The sequence below is a fragment of the Rattus norvegicus genome, chromosome X (assembly GCF_036323735.1).
Source record: "Rattus norvegicus strain BN/NHsdMcwi chromosome X, GRCr8, whole genome shotgun sequence".
NCBI lineage: Eukaryota > Metazoa > Chordata > Mammalia > Rodentia > Muridae > Rattus > Rattus norvegicus.
In genome coordinates, this window is record NC_086039.1 from 26,684,189 (window position 1) to 26,707,269 (window position 23,081).

The following is a 23,081-nucleotide window of genomic DNA, read 5'->3' on the forward strand; positions in this document are numbered from 1 at the left end:
ATTACTGTGGGAATAGTCTTTGAGGCACTCTTCACAGCTGCCAGGAATAAGGCAGTCTTCTCCTGTTTTCCTCTGGAACAAGATATAAAATTCACATTTCTTCCAGTGCCATGACTATCTGGGTGCTGCCATACTTTCTGCTTTGATAATAATGGACTGAATCTCTGACCCCCTAGAGCAGCCCCAATTAAATGGTGTCTTTTGTAAGAGTTGCCTTGGTAATGGTGTCTCTAAAAAGGTATGGAATCTCTAATATACACCAACCCACCCACAAAACTTTGGACACAAAATTTCTCCTGTCTAAAATAAAGGCAAGTAGAAAGAAGAAACAGAACTGAAGAAATGGCTAACCATTAACTGACCCAATTTGATATGCATCCCAATGGGAAGTACCAATTACTAACATTATTAATGATACTGTTATGCTTGCAGACAGAACCCTAGCATAAATGTGAATTGAGAGGCTCTACCCAGCAGATGAATGAAATGGATGCAGATATGCATAGACAATTATTGGCTAAAAGTTGGGAACTTTTATGTAAGAGTTTGGGGGAGGAATTGAAAGCCAAGAATGGGATAGGAATGCCACTGAAATCTAACAGTGTCAACTTACTTGGACTCCAGGGAACTCTTAGAGACTGAACCACCAGCCAAAGAGCATGTATGGGATAGGCTAAGGCACTAAATACATATGTTGCATACTAGCAGATCCATGTCCATGTGTGTCCTACAACTACTTTAGTAGAGGCTGTCCTTAAAGATGTAACCTAACTGTAGTATCAGTTCCCCAATAGGGCTGCCTTGTGCCTCAGTGAAAGAAGGAATCCTGGAGAATATTGATGCACCAGGGTAGTGGAATACAGGTGTGTGTGTGTGTGTGTGTGTGTGTGTGTGTGTGTGTGTGTGTGTGTGTGGCAACTTCTTAGAGAAAGTTAAAGGCTTGGGGGACTGACTCTGAAGAGGGGACTCAAGGGGGCAGCATTTGGAATGTAAAGAACGAAAAAAAGAAAGATTATTTACACACAAATTACTACCTCATTAAAGCCATATTACAAAATTATTTTGTTCTTCTTGCAATAGATAATAATTAACAAAGTGTCATACAAGACCACAAGGTACAGACTATGAGAGATTTTGAAATACTCAGTTATAAATGACATGTATTCACTTACCTCCTTCCTGCAATGCAGAGAAACTGACAGCATGCACACATGTTCACACCAGACAATAGACATTCTGTAGCAAAGTAGTAACCAAAGTTAATCACCACTAACTGAGAACATATTTGCATTTGATGCCTTCTGGGGAAAAAGTCAGTTTTTTTCTAATGGAGTTTCACTAGGTACATCCACTACATTTCAGGGAAAACCTCATGACAGGGAGTAGTTGGGAAACACAACACTTATTTTAAACCTCTTATATCTTTGTTTTGTTATAATTTTCATGATCTGTGTTACTATAATTAACTAGGTTTTAAGATTTTTATTGTTTGGGGATCACAAGCAAATACATATGCATTTGACTATGCAGGTGTGGAAGGATGATGAAAACATCAAATGGAAAACAATAATGAAATTATACTGCATGTGGAATCTTTCTAAATTAAAAGAAAATGAAATATATTATTTTTCTGAAACTTTCTCACATACGAGAAGAACAGTAGCCTCTTTGGTCCTTTGAGACAAAACGTCCCTGGGTCATTGCTCATGATGAGTCATTCCTCTCTGGCAGTCATAGAAACACATGAAATTTTAAATTCATTCTCTTATATTTGGCAGACATATTTGAACTTTGTAGAAGAGATTGAGGCAAGTACTTGATATTTATGTAGTTTTTATTAGTAATTTTTAATTTCACAAGAAAAAGAATGCCACAGAGGATAATTACATAAGATTTAGCAATTTGGTGATAACATTTCCATGTATGTTAATCTAGCTGATAATTAAGGACCAGGAAGTCCTGCCAGTATATAAAGGCTCTTCAGTTTATGATGACCAGTATACCTATATAGTTTCCTTAAATTGACTATGTGAATTATATTCTATCTTTTTCAGTCTATAAAGGGGGAATAATAATTGTGTAGATCTCATAGGAGTGTTAGGAATATCAGATGGACTAATTCCATAGTGGGGTGTAAAAGAGGTTCCAACTAAAAGCACAGGAGAAAAATGTAAGGTTTGTGTGAGCCAATGGTTGATTGGTGAGACGTGGTTCTAAATTGAAATGTCTGCCTAATGAAACATCTTTTCCTGAAGATAATTCATCTCTTGTGCGACTCCATTTCTGGTCGACATTTCCTGCTATTTGGAAGATATTTACCATCTTGGCGTTTTCCAAATGGATCACCTAACCCTTGATACATGAAGGTAAAACTTGAAATAAACTTAAAGTAAGTTATATGGGGCCTTTCAAATTGGGTCCTAAGACACAGGCAGAACCACATCCAGCCAGGCTAGTTTGTTTATGTGACATACTAACAGTTTCTTCCATTTCTTGTTGTAAATCCAAATCCAATACTCATCCAGTCCACTGCCTCAGATCTTTTTTGGCAAGCAAGAATGTGTAAGTAGGGTATTTCTAAAGCCACCATCAATTGAAATCTCATCTTTCTGCTACAGCTTTTCAATAGATATATCTGCTTTCTTCTCGAAATTGTTTTTTTTGTTTTTGTTTGTTTGTTTGTTTTGTTTTGAAGGGCTTTAGTGAGAATGATACAGTGTATACAGAACTCTTTGTGCTTTGCCCAGGGGAGGAATTAAGCAATGTTTTTTTTAAGATCAATGTATTTATTTTATTTATATAAGGACACTGTAGCTGTCTTTGGAGACACCAGAAGAGGATATTTGAACCCATAACAGATTTTGTGAGCCACCATGTGATTGCTGGGATTTGAACTTAGGATCTTTGGAAGAGCAGTCAATGCTCTTAACTGCTGAGCCATCTTGTCATGCTTTCTTCTCCAAACTGTTAAGCACATTCTACAGAAATTGTTGAGAAGTGGGTACCTGATAGGGAATGTTTTGTGGCAAGGGAATTCTGTTTTTAGGACCCTAAAATTTTTGCCTTGGACTGGAAAGATGCCTCTGTGTTTAAGAGAACAGACAGTTTTTCCAGAGGTCCTCAGTTCCATTCCCAGTAACCACATTTTAGCTCACAACCATGTTTAATGGGATCTTAAATGGTGTGTCTGAAGACAGTAAAATACATCTTTAAAAGTCTTTAAAAAAAGCTTCTGCCTGGACAGAGGTAAGAAAATTTTCCACACAGTTAATGGATACAAACATTTCTCTTGTTCTCAAGTAACCCATGGCATTTCTGAGTGCACAGATTTCCATGAACCTCAAAACTAACTACATCCAAACCTTTGGTATGAGAGGAGTTCTGAAGAAATTGGTGCAAACAGCTAATGTGTGCTTTATTTTGTGGTAAATATTACACAAAAATAGTCAGGTACCCTATGACCCTAGTTGATTAGTTGAAAGTTGACATTTGAGTAAGTTATGGGTAAATTAAGGAAATGTCCATAAGTCCTTATGATTGAGTTGTAGAGTTTGGATTTTGGTACTAAAGGATGAATTCGGGGTTGTTCACATGTTCAGATTTGTCCCAGATCTTTAAATATTTACATATTTTGAAAGTCATTTTCACTATTGTTTTAATTATAAATTATGTATAGCTTTATAAAAACTACACATTTCAGAAAAAATTACAATTATGAAAAAGATATTTCACACTGCTTGTTTGATCTATATAGAGGTCCTATTGGCATGTAACTTTTATGTTCTGATATCTTTGTAAGAATATGCATTTGTATGCATATATGTGTCTAAGCATATATACATATATGAGAATATGTGTGCTTCACTTATGGAATTTAGACAGGCACTGTTATACTATGTTTGTAATTTGTCCTTAAAACAAATTTCAGTTTGCAATAGTCATAGTCCACTAACATAATTTAGAAATGATATTTGAGCATTCTTGTGTGGTTGCTCTAATTAATTTATTGTATTTATAAATTGCAAACATAGCTGATCATCACCTTGTATATAATAATGAATATTCCTTTTTATTAATAATACCAAGTATTAAAATTCTGAGCTAATAAATATTTATATTTTAGTATTTAACAGGTACACTGAAATGGTGAAACAAACAACTTATAAATAGCAATACTTCCATTGTCATGGATTTCCAGGCTTCTTATTCTATTATTTGTAGTATTGTAAATACTAATTCTTAGAATATTTAAATGTAGCTATATGAAAACAGGGACAGGTTATGAGATCATATTGCTCTGTAGAATATTAACTATTTTGCTTTCTCAGTGTCTTTTTAATTTCTACCTTGACTTTATATTTGTTCAATGTTAAGTTCATATTTAACATTGGAAAATAGTGCATCTACAAGATGAGTGGCATCCTTATCAGTTTATCAACTTTCCTGTTTGAAATGCTAATTGCAAGCAACTGTGGGAATTTGACAGCAGTATTGTGCATTTTGTATTCTTTGGACTATGGGAAACTTATTACCTTCAAGAGTTTAATGTCTCCCCTACCCGAGATGCTGGTGTATATCCCTATTGATTTGACTTAGAACATTTCAACTGTATTTTTGTATGTATAAAACCAGATAATATGGCACTCCAGACACCGCCTGGACCTGAAGGGATGCAGTCAACAGTTCTCTGCACCCAAATCCTGTGGAAGGGAGAGCTAAACCTTCAGAGGAGCAGACATGGCTGGGAAGCCAAAAGAGACTACACTCTGCCCACATGTCTGACTCCAGAGGAAAACACATAATGCCATCTGGGATCCAAGTGCACAGGGGCTCTGGGAAAATGCAGCACAGTTACTCCTGGTTGCTGCCCTCACGGAGAGAGAAAAAGCAGTCCCCCATGAACAACTTGAGCCACGGGACCAGAGGTAAGACCAAATTTTCTGATCCAAGCAGCCTGCCTGGTCGACTGAGGACACAGGCCCACAGGAACAGCTGAAGCCAGAAGACAGGAAAGACTACATGTCTGAAAGCAGAACACTCTGTTCCCATAACTGGCTGAAAGAAAACAGGAAAACAGGTCTACAGCACTCCTGACACACAGGCCTATAGGACGGTCTAGTACTGTCAGAAATAGCAGAAAAAAGTAACACCAGAGACAATCTGATGGCGAGAGGCAAGCACAGGAACCCAAGCAACAGGAACCAAGACTACATAGCATCATCAGAGCCCAATTCTCCCACCAAAGCAAACAGTGAATATACAAACACACCAGAAAATCAAGATCAAGATTTAAAATCATATTTGATCATGATACTGGAGGACTTCAAGAAAGACATGAAGAACTCCCTTAGAGAAAAGCAGGAAAATATAAATATACAAGTAGAAGCCTCTAGAGAGGAATCACAAAAGTCCCTGAAAGAATTCCAGAAAAACATAATCAAACAGTTGAAGGAATTAAAAATGGAAATAGAAGCAAAAAAGAAAGAACACAGGGAAACAGACCTGGATATAGAAAACCAAAGGAAGACACAAGGAGCCGTAAATATAAGCATCACCAACAGAATACAAGAGATAGAAGGGAGAATCTCAGGAGCAGAAGGTTCCATAGAAATCATCGACACAACTGTCAAAGATAATATAAAACGAAAAAGCTACTGGTCCAAAACATACAGGAAATCCAGGACTCAATGAGAAGAGCAAACCTAAGGATAATAGGTATAGAAGAGAGTGAAGACTCCCAGCTCAAAGGACCAGAAAATATCTTCAACAAAACCATAGAAGAAAACTTCCTAACCTAAAGAAAGAGATGCCCATAAATATACAAGAAGCCTACAGAAATCCAAATAGATTGGACCAGAAAAGAAAGTCCTTCTGTCACATAATAGTTAAAACACCCAATGCATGAAATAAAGAAAGAATATTAAAAGCAGTAAGGGAAAAAGGTCAAGTAACATATAAAGGCAGACCTATTAGAATCACACCAGATTTCGCGCCAGAGAATATAAAAACCAGAAGACCCTGGACAGATGTAATACAGACCCTAAGAGAACACAAATGCCATCCCAGGTTACTGTATCTTGCAAACCTCTCAATTAACACAGATGGAGAAACCAAGATATTCATGACAAAAACAAATTTACACAATATCTTTCTATGAATTCAGCCATACAAAGAATAATAAATGGTAAAGCACAACATAAGGAGGCAAGCTACACCCTAGAAAAAGCAAGAACCTAATTGTCTTGTCAACAAAACAAAGGAAACAAAAACACACAAACATAACCTCACATCCAAATATGAATATAACAGGAAGGAATAATCACTATTCCTTAATATCTCTCAACATAAATGATCTCAACTCCCCAGTAAAAAGATATAGGTTAACAAACTGGATATGCAATGAGGACCCTGTATTCTGCTGCCTACAGGAAACACACCTCAGAGACAAAGACAGAGAGTACCTCAGAGTGAACGGCTGGAAAACATTTTCCAAACAAATGGTTGGAAGAAGCAAACTTGAGTAGCCAATCTAATATCGAATAAAATCAATTTTCAATTAAAAGCCGTCAAAAAAGATAAGGAAGGATACTTCATATTCATCAAAGGTAAAATCCACCAAGATGAACTCTAAATCCTAAATATCTATGCTCCAAATGCAAGGGCACCTACATACATAAAACAAACCTTACTGAAGCTCAAAGCACACATTGCACCTCACACAATAAGAATAGGATATTTCAACACCCCACTCTCATCAATGGACAGATCATGGAAACAGAAATTGAACAGAGACATAGACAAACTAAGAGAAGTCATGAACCAAATGGACCTAACAGATATTTATAGAACATTCTATCCTAAAGCAAAAGGATATACATTCTTCTGAGCTCCTCATGGTACTTTCTCCAAAATTGACCATATAATTGGTCAAAAAACAGGCCTCAACAGATACAGAAAGATAGAAATAATCCCATGCGTCCTATCAGACCACCACGGGCTAAAGCTGGTCTTCAATAACAATAAGGGAAGAGCGCCCACATATACATGGAAGTTGAACAATGCTCTACTCAGTGATAAACTGGTCAAGGAAGAAATAAAGAAAGAAATTAAGGACTTCTTAGAAATTAATGAAAATGAAGGTACAACATACCCAAACTTATGGGACACAATGAAAGCTGTGCTAAGAGGAAACTCATAGCTCTGAGTGCCTGCAGAAAGAAGCAGGAGAGAGCATATGTGAGCAGCTTGAAAGCACACCTAAGAGGTCTAGAACAAAAGGAAGCAAATACACCCAGGAGTAGTAGAAGGGAGGAAATAATGAAACTCAGAGCTGAAATCAACCAAGTAGAAAAAGAAAGGACCAGAGAAAGTATCGACAGAAACAAAAGTTGTGTCTTTGAGAAAATCAGTAAGATAGATAAACCCTTAGCCAGACTAACGAGAGGACACAGATAGTGTGTACAAATAAACAAAATCAGAAATTAAAATGGAGACATAACCACAGAATCAGAGGAAATTCAAAAAAATCATCAGATCCTACTACAAAAGCCTATATTCAACAAAACTTGAAAATCTGCAGGAAATGGACAATTTTCTAGACAGATACCAGATACCAAAGTTAAATCAGGAACAGATAAACCAGTTAAACAACCCCATGTCTCCTAACGAAATAGAAGCAGTCATTAAAGGTCTCCCAACCAAAAAGAGCACAGGTCCAGTTGGATTTTGTGCAGAATTCTATCAGACTTTCATAGAAGTTCTTATACCAATACTATCTAAACAATTCCACCAAATAGAAACAGATGGAGCACTACCGAATTCCTTCTATGATACCACAATTACTCTTATGCCTAAACCACACAAAGACCTAACGAAGAAAAAAAAATTCAAACCAATTTCCCTTATGAATATCGATGCAAAAATACACAATAAAATTCTGGCAAACCGAATCCAAGAGCACATCAAAACAATCATCCACCATGATCAAGTAGGCTTCATCCCAGGCATGCAGGGATGGTTTAATATATGGAAAACCATCAACGTGATCCATTATATAAACAAACTGAAAGAACAAAACCACATGATCATTTCATTAGATGCTGAGAAAGCATTTGAAAAAATTCAACACCCCTTCATGATAAAAGTCCTGGAAAGAATAGGAATTCAAGGCCCATACCTAAACATAGTAAAAGCCATATACAGCAAGCCAGTCTCCTAATATTAAACAAGTTGAGAGAAACTTGAAGCAATCCCACTAAAATCAGGGACTATACAAGACTGCCCACTTGCTCCCTACTTATTCAATACAGTTCTTGAAGTTCCAGCTAGAACAATCAGACAACAAAAGGAGATCAAGGGGATACATATTGGAAGAGAAGATGTCAAAATATCACTATTTGAAGATGATATGATAATGTATTTAAGTGATCCCAAAAGTTCCACCAGAGAAGTAATAAACCGGATAAACACCTTTAGCAAACTGACTGGGTATAAAATTAACACTCAAATAAATCAGTAGCCTTACTCTACACAAAAGAGAAACAAGCCGAGAAAGAAATTAGGGAAATGATACCCTTCACAATAGTCCCAAATAATATAAAATATCCCAGTGTGAATTTATCCAAGCAAGTAAAAGATCTGTACAATAAGAACTTCAATACTCTGAAGAAAGAACTTGAAGGAGACCTCAGTAGATGGAAAGATCTCGTATGCTCATGGATTAGCAGGATTAATATAGTAAATATGGCCATTTTACCAAAAGCGATCTACAGATTCAATGCAATCCCCATCAAAACCCCAATCCATTTCTTCAAAGAGTTAGACAGAAGAATTTGCAAATTCATCTGGAATAACAAATATCCCAGGATAGCTAAAACTATCCTCAACAATAAAAGGACTTCAAGGGGAATCACTATCCCTGAACTCAAGCAGTATTACAAAACAATTGTGAAAAAAAATTGCATGGTATTTATACAGGGACAGACAGATAGACCAGTGGAATAGAATTGAAGACCCAGAAATGAACCCACACACCTATGGTCACTTATTTTTTTACAAAGGAGTCAAAACAATCCAATGGAAAAAAGATAGCATTTTCAGCAAATGGTGCTGGTTCAACTGGAGGTCAAAATGTAGAAGACTGCATATCGATTCATGGTTATCACTCTGTACAAAGCTTAAGCCCAAATGGATCAAGGACCTCCACATCAAACCAGATACACTGCAACTAATAAAAGAAAAAGTGGGAAGCACCTCAAACACATGGTCAGTGGAGAAAATTTCCTGAATAAAACACCAATGGCTTATGCTCTAAGGTAAAGAATCGACAAATGGGATCTCATAAAACTGCAAAGCTTCTGTAAGGCAAAGGACACTTTGGTTAGGACAAAATGGCAACCAACTGATTGGGAAAATATCTTTATCAATCCTACAACAGAGAGCGGGCTTATATCCAAAATATACAAAGAACTCAAGAAGTTAGAGCACAGGGAGAAAAATAACCCTATTAAAAAATGGAGTTCAGAGGTAAACAAGAATTCACAGCTGAGGAATGCGGAATGGCTGAGGAACACCTAAAGAAATGTTCACCATCTTTAGTCATAAGGGAAATGCAAATCAAAACAACCCTGAGATTTTACCTCACACCAGTGAGAATGGCTAAGATCAAAAACTCAGGTGACAGCAGATGCTGGCGAGGATGTGGAGAAAGAGGAACACTCCTCCATTGTTGGTGGGATTGCAGACTGGTACAACCGTTCTGGAAATCAGTCTGGAGGTTCCTCAGAAAATTGGATATTGAACTGCCTGAGGATCCAGGTATACCTCTCTTATGCATATACCCAAAAGATGCCCCAACATATAAAAAAGACACATGCTCCACTATGTTCATCACAGCCTTATATATAATAGCCAGAAGCTGGAGAGAACCCAGATTCCCTTCAACAGAGGAATGGATACAGAAAATGTGGTACATCTACACAATGGAATATTACTCAGCTATTAAAAACAATGACTTTATGAAATTCGTAGGCAAATGGTTGGACCTGGAAAATATCATCCTGAGTGAGCTAACCCAATCACAGAAAAACACACATAGTATGCACTCATTGCTAAGTGGCTATTAGCCCAAATTCTTGAATTACCCTAGATGCCTAGAACAAATGAAACTCAAGACGGATGATCAAAATGTGAATGCTTCACTCCTTCTTTAAAAGGGGAACAAGAATACCCTTGGCAGGGAATCGAGAGGCATAGATTAAAACAGAGACAGAAGGAACACCCATTCAGAGCCTGCCCCACATGTGGCCCATACATATACAGCCACCCAATTAGACAAGATGGATGAAGCAAAGAAGTGCAGGCAGACAGAAGCCGGATGTAGATCGCTCCTGAGAGACACAGCCAGAATACAGCAAATACAGAGGCGAATGCCAGCAGCAAACCACTGAACTCAGAATAGGACCCCGTTGAAGGAATCAGAGAAAGAACTGGAAGAGCTTGAAGGGGCTCGAGACCCCATATGTACAACAATGCCAAGCAACCTGAGCTTCCAGGGACTAAGCCACTACCTAAAGACTGTACATGGACTGACCCTGGACTCTGACCTCATAAGTAGAAATGAATATCCCAGTAAGAGCACCAGTGGAAGGGGAAGCCCTGAGTCCAGCTAAGACTGAACCCCCAGTGAACTAGATTGTTGGGGGGAGGGCAGCAATGGGGGGAGGATGGGAAGGGGAACATCCAAAAAGAAGGGGAGGGGGGAGGGTGATGTTTGCCCGGAAACCGGGAAAGGGAATAACACTCGAAATGTATATAAGAAATACTCAAGTTAATAAAAAAAAATAATGGAGTTCAGAGCTAAATGAGTATTCACAGCTGAGGAATGTTGAATGGCTGAGGAACACCTAAAGAAATGTTCACCATGTTTAGTCATATGGGAAATGCAAATCAAAACAACCCTGAGATTTCACCTCACACCAGTGAGAATGGCTAAGATCAAAACTCAGGTGACAGCAGATGCTGGCGAGGAAGTGTAGAAAAAGGAACACTCCTCCATTGTTGGTGGGATTGCAGAGTGGTACAACCATTCTGGAAATCAGACTGGAGGTTCCTGAGAAAATTGGACATTGAACTACCTGAGGACCCAGCTATACCTCTCTTGAGCATATACCCAAAAGATGCCCCAACATAAAACAAAGACACATACTCTACTATGTTCATAGCATCCTTATTTATAATAGCCAGAAACTGGAAAGAACCCAGATGCCCTTCAACAGAAGAATGGATACAGAAAATGTGATACATCTACACAATGTATTATTACTCAGCTATCAAAAACAACGAGTTTATGAAATTCATAGGCAAATGAATGGAACTGGAAAATATCATCCTGAGTGAGGTCACCCAATCACAGAAAACACACATGGTATGCTGATACATTGATACATGGCTATTAGCCCAAATGCTTGAATTCCCCCAGATGCACAGAACACATGAAACTCAAGAGGGATGACCAAAATGTGAATGTTTCACTCCATCTTTAAAAGGGGTACAAGAATACCCTTGGCAGGCAATACGGAGGCAAAGTTTAAAACAGAGGCAGAAGGAACACCCCTTCAGAGCCTGCCCCACAGGTGGCCCATACTTATACAGCCACCCAATTAAATAAGATGGATGATGCAAAGAAGTGCAAGGTGACAGGAACTGGATGTAGATCTCTCCTGAGAGACACAGCCAGAATACTGCAAATACATAGGCGAATATCAGCAGCAAACCCCTAACTGAGAACAGGACCTCCGTTGAAGGAGTCAGAGAAAGGACTGGAAGAGCTTGAAGGGGCTCAAGACCCCATATGAACAACAACGCCAACCAACCAGAGCTTCCAGGGACTAAGCCACTACCCAAAGACTATACATGGACTGACCCTGGGCCCCAACCTCATAGGTAGCAATGTATAGCCTAGTAAGAGCACCAGTGGAAGGGGAAGCCCTTGGTCCTGCCAAGACTGAACTCCCAGTGAACGTGATTGTTCGGGGGAAGGCTGTAATGGGGGGAGAATGGGGAGGGCAACACAAATATAGAAGGGGAGGGCGAGGGTTTAGGGCGATTTTTGCCCGGAAACCAGGAAAGGGAATACCAATCAAACCAGGAAAGGGAATAACAATCGAAATGTAAATAAGAAATACTCAAGTTAATAAAGATAACCAAAAATAAACATATAATATATGCCATTTTGATGAAGCCTATAGTTCTGGTTCAGTGCAATGTTCATTATGATCAGGTATATGAAAGACCCATTTGTAGAGATGCAGATACATTGCTACAAGATCCAGCCTTAGTTTTGTGTGTTAGCAGCTTCTTTATATTTGTTTCTGTGTTGTGGAACCACATGGTAGATCTTGATGACCTAACAACTATCTACCATACTTTCCTGTTAAGAAACAAACATATAACTGCCTTGTTTCCAGAAGGTCTTCTGATGACCAACGTGCCACTCTTTGGTGTGACTAGGTTTCTCTATGAGATAAGGTATCTGAAACTACAGAATCCTATGAAGTTCAGTTCCAAAATGGCCCTTCAAGAGCTCTGGAGTGAGGACTCCTGCATTTTTAACATTTGTCAGAGTGGTCCTTGGGAATTTTCCTATTCAGCCAGAGAATACATGTAGTCCTAAACTCATTTGAAATAAATTTATTCTCTATCAACCATCAGCTTGAATTTTTGGGTATGATTAAGCTGACTTAATCCACTGTCTCTCTAATTTGTTGGTTTCTTTAAATAGCCTCATATCTCAAACTCTAATGATCTTGTGTATATATATATATGTCCAAAAAGTAGTAATAGGAGAATGCACTTATGAAATGCATGCTGTAAAAATGAACAAATGAAATGCCAGGTGAAGGCTTTTTATAAGGAGGTTGAGACCTAAGCAAAGAAAAGTAACATTCCTGCATGGAGATCTTCAGATAAAAGTAACAGTAAATGCCTTCTTAAAACTTTATGCTGGTCCAGTAATGTAGAAGCTTCCCAAATTTAACTTTCCTAAATTTGTACATATATAAAAGAATGCAAACAGAGTCACAGCATAATGGGCAAGATCATTCCTTAATTAGACATCTAACGCATCCAACAAAACCTCCATTGACAGATATATGTTAGATTATAATTTGTCTATTATGCCAATACCATGAAGATTTTATTACTATTGTTGTGGAACGTAGCTTGAAATCAGGAATGATGATACCTGCAGTAGATTTTTATATATATATATATATACATTTCGAGTGTTATCCCCTTTCCTGGTTTCCGGGCAAACATCTCCCTCTCCCCTCCCCTTCCTAATGGGTGTTCCCCTCCCCACCCTCCCACCATTGCCGCCCTCCCCCCAAAAGTCTAGTTCACTGGGCGTTCACTCTTAGCAGGACCCAGGGCTTCCCCTTCCACTGGTGCTCTTACTAGGATATTCATTGCTACCTATGAGGTCAGAGTCCAGGGTCAGTCCATGTACAGCCTTTATAGGTAGTGGCTTAGTCCCTGGAAGCTCAGGTTGCTTGGCATTGTTGTACATATGGGGTCTCGAGCCCCTTCAAGCTCTTCCAGTTCTTTCTCTGATTCCTTCAACGGGGGTCCTATTCTCAGTAGAGTGCTTTGCTGCTGGAATTTGCCTCTGTATTAGCTGTATTCTGGCTGTGTCTCTCAGGAGCGATCTACATCCGGCTCCTGTCGGTCTGCATTTCTTTGCTTCATCCATCTTGTCTAATTGGGTGGCTGTATATATATGGGCCACATATGGGGCAGGGTCTGAATGGATGTTCCTCCAGTCTCTGTTTTAATCTTTGCCTCTCTATTCCCTGCCAAGGGTATTCTTGTTCCCCTTTTAAAGAAGGAGTGAAGCATTCACATTTTGGTCATCCGTCTTGAGTTTCATTTGTTCTAGGCGTCTAGGGTAATTCAAGCATTTGGGCTAATAGCCACTTATCAATGAGTGCATACCATGTATGTCTTTCTGTGATTGGGTTAGCTCACTCAGGATGATATTTTCGAGTTCCAACCATTTGCCTATGAATTTCATAAAGTCATTGTTTTTGATAGCTGAGTAGTATTCCATTGTGTAGATGTACTACATTTTCTGTATTCATTCCTCTGTTGAAGGGCATCTGGGTTCTTTCCAGCTTCTGACTATTATAAATAAGGCTGCGATGAACAGAGTGGAGCATGTGTCTTTTTTATATGTTGGGGCATCTTTTGGGTATATGCCCAAGAGTGGTATAGCTGGATCCTCAGGCAGTTCAATATCCAATTTTCTGAGGAACCTCCAGACTGATTTCCAGAATGGTTGTACCAGTCTGCAACCCCACCAACAATGGAGGAGTGTTCCTCTTTCTCCGCATCCTCGTCAGCATTTGCTGTCACCAGAGTTTTTGATCTTAGCCATTCTCACTGGTGTGAGGTGAAATCTCAGGGTTGTTTTGATTTGCATTTCCCTTGTTACTAAAGATGTTGAGCATTGAAGTGTTTCTCAGCCATTCGGCATTCCTCAGCTGTGAATTGTTTGTTTAGCTCTGAACCCCATTTTTAATAGGGTTATTTGTCTCCCTGCAGTCTAACTTATTGAGAACTTTGTATATTTTGGATATAAGGCCTCTGTCTGTTGTAGGATTGGTAAAGATCTTTTCCCAATCTGTTGGTTGCCGTTTTGTCCTAACCACAGTGTCCTTTGCCTTACAAAAGCTTTGCAGTTTTATGAGATCCCATTTGTTGATTCTTGATCTTAGAGCATAAGCCATTGGTGTTTTGTTCAGGAAATTTTTTTCCAGTGCCCATGTATTCCAGATGCTTCCCTAGTTTTTCTTCTATTAGTTTGAGTGTGTCTGGTTTGATGTGGAGGTCCTTGATCCACTTGGACTTAAGCTTTGTACAGGGTGATAAGCATGGATCAATCTGCATTCTTCTACATGTTGCCCTCCAGTTGAACCAGCACCATTTGCTGAAAATGCTATCTTTTTTCCATTGGATGGTTTTGGCTCCTTTGTCAAAATCAAGTGACCATAGGTGTGTGGGTTCATTTCTGGGTCTTCAATTCTATTCTATTGGTTTATCTGTCTGTCTCTGTAAAAATACCATGCAGTTCTTATCACTATTGCTCTGTAATACTGCTTGAGTTCAGGGATAGTGATTCCCCCTGAAGTCCTTTTATTGTTGAGGATAGTTTTAGCTATCCTGGGTTTTTTGTTATTCCAGATGAATTTGCAAATTGTTCTGTCTATTTATTGAAGAATTGGATTGGTATTTTGATGGGGATTGCATTGAATCTGTAGATCGCTTTTGGTAAAATGGCCATTTTTACTATATTAATCCTGCCAATCCATGAGCATGGGGGATCTTTCCATCTTCTGAGGTCTTTTTCAATTTCTTTCTTCAGTGTCTTGAAGTTCTTATTGTACAGATCTTTTACTTGCTTGCTTAAAGTCACACCGAGGTACTTTATATTATTTGGGTCTATTATGAAGGGTGTCGTTTCCCTAATTTCTTTCTCGGCTTGTTTCTCTTTTGTTTAGAGGAAGGCTACTGATTTATTTGAGTTAATTTTATACCCAGCCACTTTGCTGCAGTTGTTTACCAGCTTTAGTAGTTCTCTGTTGGATCTTTTGGGATCACTTAAATAAACTATCATATCATCTGCAAATAGTGATATTTTGTCTTCTTATTTTCCGATCTGTATCCACTTAACCTCCTTTTGTTGTCTGATTCCTCTGGCTAGAACTTCAAGAACTATATTGAATAAGTAGGAAGAGAGTTGGCAGCATTGTCTAGTCCCTGATTTTAGTGGGATTTCTTCCAGTTTCTCTCCATTTAACTTAATGTTAGCAACTGGTTTGCTCTATATGACTTTTACTATGTTTAGGTATGGGCCTTGAATTCCTATTCTTTCCAGGACTTTTATCATGAAGGGGTGTTGAATTTTGTCAAATGCTTTCTCAGCATCTAATGAAATCATCATGTGGTTTTGTTCTTTCAGTTTGTTTATATAATGGATCACATTGATGGTTTTCCGTATATTAAACCATCCCTGCATGCCTGGGATGAAGCCTACTTGATCATGGTGGATGATTGTTTTGATGTGCTCTTGGATTCGCTTTGCCAGAATTTTATTGTGTATTTTTGCATCGATATTCATAAGGGAAATTGGTCTGAAGTTCTCTTTCTTTGTTGGGTCTTTGTGTGGTTTAGGTATAAGAGTAATTGTGGCTTCATAGAAGGAATTCGGTAGTGCTCTATCTGTTTCAATTTTGTGGAATGGTTTGGATAATATTGGTATGAGGTCTTCTATGAAGGTCTGATAGAATTCTGCACTAAACCCGTCTGGACCTGTGCTCTTTTTGGTTGGGAGACCTTTAATGACTGCTTCTATTTCCTTAGGAGTTATGGCGTTGTTTAACTGGTTTATCTGTTCCTGATTTAACTTCGGTACCTGGTATCTGTCTAGGAAACTGTCCATTTCCTGCAGATTTTCAAGTTTTGATGAATATAGGCTTTTATAGTAAGATCTGATGATTTTTTGAATTTCCTCTGAATCTGTTGTTATGTCTCCCTTTTCATTTCTGATTTTGTTAATTTGGACACACTCTCTGTGTCCTCTCGTTAGTCTGGCTAAGGGTTTATCTATCTTGTTGATTTTCTCAAAGAACCAACTTTTGGTTCTGTTGATTCTTTCTATGGTCCTTTTTCTTTCTACTTGGCTGATTTCAGCTCTGAGTTTGATTATTTCCTGCCTTCTACTCCTCCTGGGTGTATTTGCTTCTTTTTGTTCTAGAGCTTTTAGGTGTGCTGTCAAGCTGCTGACATATGCTCTTTCCTGTTTCTTTCTGCAGCCACTCAGCGCTATGAGTTTTCCTCTTAGCACAGCTTTCATTGTGTCCCATAAGTTTGGGTATGTTGTACCTTCATTTTCATTAAATTCTAAAAAGTTTTTAATTTCTTTCTTTATTTCTTCCTTGACCAGGTTATCATTGAGTAGAGCATTGTTCAATTTCCACGTATATGTGGGCATTCTTCCCTTATTGTTATTGAAGACCAGTTTTAGGCCACGGTGGTCCGATAGCATGCATGGGATTATTTCTATCTTTCTGTACCTGTTGAGGCCCGTTTTTTGACCAATTATATGGTCAATTTTGGAGAAAGTACCATGAGGAGCTGAGAAGAAGGTATATCCTTTTGCTTTAGGATAGAATGTTCTATAAATATCTGTTAAGTCCATTTGGCTCATGACTTCTCTTAGTCTGTCTACGTCTCTGTTTAATTTCTGTTTCCATGATCTGTGCATTGATGAGAGTGGGGTGTTGAAATCTCCTACTATTATTGTGTGAGGTGCAATGTGTGTTTTGAGCTTTAGTAAGGTTTCTTTTACGTATGTAGGTGCCCTTGTATTTGGAGCATAGATATTTAGGATTGAGAGTTTATCTTGGTGGATTTTTCCTTTGATGAATATGAAGTGTCCTTCCTTACCTTTTTTATGACTTTTAGTTGAAAATTGATTTTATTTGATATTAGAATGGCTACTCCAGCTTGCTTCTTCTGACCATTTGCTTGGAAAGTTGTTTTCCAGCCTTTCACTCTGAGGTAGTGTCTGTCTTTGTATCTGAGGTGTGTTTCCTGTAGGCAGCAGAATGCAGGGTCCTCGTTGCGTGTCCAGTTTGTTAATCTATGTCTTTTTATTGGGGAGTTGAAGCCATTGATGGTGAGAGATATTAAGGAATAGTGATTATTGCTTCCTGTTATATTCATATTTGGATATGAGGTTATGTTTGTGTGCTTTTCTTCTCTTTGTTTTGTTGCGAAGACAATTAGTTTCTTGCTTCTTCTAGGGTATAGCTTGCCTCCTTATGTTGGGCTTTACCCTTTATTATCCTTTGTAGTGCTGGATTTGTAGAAAGATATTGTGTAAATTTGGTTTTGTCATGGAATATCTTGGTTACTCCATCTATGTTAATTGAGAGTTTTGCAGGATACAGTAACCTGGGCTGGCATTTGTGTTCTCTTAGGGTCTGTATGACATCTGTCCAGGATCTTCTGGCCTTCATAGTTTCTGGCGAAAAGTCTGGTGTGATTTTGATAGTTCTGCCTTTATATGTTACTTGACCTTTTTCCCTTACTGCTTTTAATATTCTTTCTTTATTTTGTGCGTTTGGTGTTTTGACTATTATATGACAGGAGGTTTTTCTTTTCTGGTCCAATCTATTTGGAGTTCTGTAGGCTTCTTGTATGCCTATGGGTATCTCTTTTTTTAGGTTAGGGAAGTTTGCTTCTATGATTTTGTTGAAGATATTTCCTGGTCCTTTGAGCTGGGAGTCTTCACTCTGTTCTATACCTATTATCCTTAGGTTTGATCTTCTCATTGAGTCCTGGATTTCCTGTATGTTTCGACCAGTAGCTTTTTCCACTTTTCATTATCTTTGACAGATGGGTCAATGATTTCTATGGAATCTTCTGCTCCTGAGATTCTCTCTTCCATCTTTTTTATTCTGTTGGTGAAGCTTGTATCTACAGCTCCTTGTCTCTTGTTTTGGTTTTCTATATCCAGGGTTGTTTCCATGTGTTCTTTCTTGATTGCTTCTATTTCCATTTTCAATTCCTTCAACTGTTTGATTGTGTTTTCCTGGAATTCTTTCAGGGATTTTTGCGATTCCTCTCTGTAGGCTTCTACTTGTTTTTAATGTTTTCCTGTATTTCTCTAAGGGAGTTCTTCACGTCTTTCTTGAAGTCCTCCAGCATCATGATCAAATATGATTTTGAAACTAGATCTTGCTTTTCTTGTGTGTTTGGATATTCCATGTTTGTTTTGATGGGAGAATTGGGCTCTGATGGTGCCATGTAGTCTTGGTTTCTGTTGTTTGGGTTCCTGCGCTTGCCTCTCGCCATCAGATTATCTCTAGTGTTACTTTGTTCTGCTATTTCTGACAGTGGCTAGACTGTCCTATAAGCCTGTTTGTCAGGAGTGCTGTAGACCTGTTTTCCTGTTTTCTTTCAGCCAGTTATGGGGACAGAGTGTTGTTCTTTCGGGCATGTAGTTTTTCCTATCTACAGTTCTTCAGCTGTTCCTGTGGGCCTGTGTCTGGAGTTCAGCAGGCAGGTCACTTGCAGCATACAAGTTGGTCTTACCTGTGTTCCCGAGGCTCAAGTGTGCTCGCGGGGTGCTGCCCACAACTCTCTGTGGCGGCAGCAACCAGGAAGATCTGAGCCTCCGTTTCCGGGAGCTTCAGTGCACCAGGGTTCCAGATGGCATTTGGTGTTTTCCTCTGGAATCAGTAATGTGTGCAGAGTGCAGTCTCTTCTGGTTTCCCAGGTGTGTCTGCCTCTCTGAAATTTAGCTCTCCCTCCCACGGGATTTGGGTGCAGAGAACTGTTTATCTGGTCTGTTCCTTCAGGTTCCAGTGGTGTCTCAGGCGCAGGGGTCCTGCCGCTCCTGGGCCCTCCCCCATGGGAACCCAGAGGCCTTATACAGTTTCCTCTTGGGCCAGGGATGTGGGCAGGGGTGGGCAGTGTTGGTGGTCTCTTCTGCTCTGCAGCCTCAGGATGCCCACCTGACCAGGCGGTGAGGTCTGTCTACCACGGGGTCTGGGAGCAGAGAGCTGCTACGGGCCTGCAGTAGATCTTTTATGCTACAGTATTTTTTTTTAACCTAACCTTGGTTTTATTGTTGCTGATTTTCCATATTAAGTTGAGTATTATGCTTCATGGTCTCTAATAATTAATTGTATTAGAATTTTAATGGGAATGTTGAATCTGTAGATTGCTTTTGGTAATCTCTTGACCATAAGTATGGGCAATTATTGGACTTTCTGATATCTTCAATTTTATTCTTCCAATATTTGAAGAGATTGTCTTATAGTCTTTCAGTTGGCTGGCTAGAGTTACACCAAGATATGTTATATTATTTGTGGCAACTGTGAAATGTACTCTTTTTTGCTTAGCCTGTTTAGAGTTGGTATATAAGAGGGATTCTGATATTTGTGAATTAATTTTTATGCAGCCAATTTGTTGAATTTGTTTACCAGAAATGAGTTTCCTGGTATAATTTCTGAGTTTACTTATTTATACTATCACATTATCTGCAAATAGTGATATTTTGATTTTTTCTTTTGCAAGTTATATCATTTTATTTGTCTTTATTTTCTTATTGCTTGAGCTAGAGCTCCAAGTACTATATTGAATAGAGAGTGTGAAAGCGAATAGAGAAGGTGAAGTAGAAAGCATTGTCTTCTCCATGATTTCATTGGAATTGTTTTAAGTTTCTCTCCATTTAATTTGATGCTAATTATTTACTTGCTGTATATTGTCTTTATTATATTTAGATAAGTGTCTTGTATCCCTGATATGTTCAAGACTTGTATCATGAAGATACAATGATTATATCAGAGCCATTTTCAGGAGGTAATGAGATGATTATGTTATTTTTCTGATCAGTTTATTTATATAGTGGATTGGATTAAATCATTTTCTTATGTTAATCCATACCTGCATATCTGTTAGGAATATTTACTTGATCATGGTGGATGTTCTTTTTTTTTCCTGTCTTCCTTTTTTCTTGGATATTTTCTTTATAGACATTTCAAATGTTATCCCCTTTCCTGATTTCCACTCTGGAGATATCCTATCCCTTTCCTCTCCCCCTGCCACTATTGGAGTGTACACACACACACACACACACACACACACACACACACTTCCTCCTACCTCCCTACACTTGCATTCCCCTACACAGGGGCATTGAGCTTTCTCAGGGTCAAGGGACTCTCATTAATGCCCAATAAGCCATTCTCTGCTACATATGTGGCTGAAGCAATATGTCCCTCCATGTGTACTCTTTGTTTGCTGCCTGAGTCTCTGGGAGCTCTTAGGGGGGGGTGTCTGGTTGGTTGATATTCTTGTTCTTCCTATTGGATTGAGAATGTCTTCATTTCAATCCTTCAGTCCTTTCTCTAAATCCTCCATTAGGGATCCCATTCTCAGTTCAATGGTTGACTGACTGCTAGTATCTGCCTCTGTATTTGTCGGGTTCTGGCAGAGCCTCTCAGGAGACAGCTCTATCAGAACCCTGTCAGCATGCACTTCTGAGATTCATGTCGTCTGTGGAATGTATCTTGGGTATTCTGAGCTTCTGGGCTAACATCCACATATCAGTGGATACCAAATGCATACCATGAGGGTTTTTGAGGATTAGGTTACCTCATTCGGGATGGTATTTTCCAGTTCCATCCATTTGCCCAAGAATTTCATGAAGTCATTGTTTTTAATAACCAAATAGTATTACATTGTATAAATGTAAAATATTGTCTGTATGCATTCCTCTGTTGAAGGACATTTGGGTTCTTTCCAGCTTCTGGTTATTATAAATAAGGTTGCTATGAACATAATTCAGCATATGACCATGTTATATTTTGGAGCATCTTCTCGGTATATGCCTAGGAGTGGTATAGATGGATTCTCAGGTAGTACAATGTCCAATTGTCTGAGGAACCTCCAGCCTGATTTCCAGAGTGGTTGTGCCAGCTTGCAATCCCACCAACAATGGAGGAGTGTTCCTCTTTCTCCATATCCTCTCCAGCATCTGTTGTCACCTGAGTTTTTGATCTTAGTCATTCTGCCTGGTGTGAGGTGGAATCAAAGGTTTGTTTTGAATTTCATTTCACTGCTGAATACGGCTGTTGAATACTTCTTTTAGTGCTTCTTGGTCATTCAATATTCTTCAGTGGAGAATTATGTGTTTAGTTGTATCCCATTTTTAAATAAGATTATTTGATTCTCTGGAGTTGACCTTGAGTTCTTTGTATATATTTGATATTATTTCTCTGTCAGACATAAGATTGTAAAGATATTTTCATAGTCTGTTTCTGTTTTGACATATTAACAATGTCCTTTGCCTTACAAAAGCTTTCAAATTATATGAGGTCCCATTTGTTAATTCTTTGATCTTAGAGCATATGCCATTTGTGTTCTGTTCAAGAAACTTTCCCCTGTACATATCTGTTCATGGTACTTTCCCAACTTCTCTTCTATTAGTATCAGTATATCCGATTTTATGTTAAGGTCCTTGATCCATTTGCAGTTGAAGTTGGTACAAGGTGATAAGAATAAATTGATTTGCATTCTTTTACATGCTGACGACTTGTTGAGCCAGCACCATTTGTTAAAAATGCTGTCTTTTTACCCCAGGATGGTTTTAGCACGTTTGTCAAAGATGAATTGACCATATGTGTGTTAATTGATTTCTGGATCTTCAATTCAATTCCATTGATATACCTGCATGTCTCTCTACCAACACCATACAGTTTTTATCATGACTGCTCTGTGATGCAGCTTGAGGTTGGAGATTGTTTTTCCCCCAAGAATTCTTTTATTGTTGAGAATACTTTTCACTATCCTGTGATTTTTGTTATTTCAAATGATTTTGCAAATTTTTCTTTCTAACTCTGTGACAAATTGAGTTGCAGTTTTTTATGAGGATTGCATTGAATCTGTAGATTACTTTTGACAAATTGGCCATTTGTACTTTATTAATCCTGTCAATCCATGACCATAGGCGATCTTTCCATCTTCTGAGATTGTCTTCATTTTCTTTCTTCAGAGACTTCTTGAAATTAATGTCATACAATTCTTTCACTTTCTTTGTGAGAGTCACAATAAGCTATTTTATATTGTTTGTGACTATTGTGAAGGGTGTCATTTCCCTAATTTCAATATCAGCTTCTTTATCCTTTGAGTAGATGAAGGCTAATGATTTGTTTCATTTAATTTTATATCCAGCCAAATTGCTGAAATTGCTTATCAGGTTTAACATTTCTTTTGTTGAACTTTTGGAGTCACTTAAGCATACTATCATATCATCTGCAAACAGTCATATTTGGACTTCTTCCTTCCCAATATCCCTTTCACCTATTTTTGTTGTCTGATTGCTCTAGCTAGGACTTTGAATACTATATTGAATAAGTAGGAGAGAGTGGGCAGCCTTCTCTAGTCCCTCATTTTAGTGGGATTGCTACAAGTTTCTCTCCATTTAGTTTGATGTTGCCTACTGGTTTGCT

General features: G+C 38.5%; 2 pseudogenes; one reads left to right on the forward strand and one right to left on the reverse strand.

Annotated features, from left to right (window-relative positions):
• Positions 1-23,081, reverse strand: part of LOC102547980 (uncharacterized) — a 148,224-nt pseudogene that overhangs the window by 78,611 nt on the left and 46,532 nt on the right.
• On the forward strand, positions 2,361-12,667 carry LOC120099309 (uncharacterized; annotated as a pseudogene).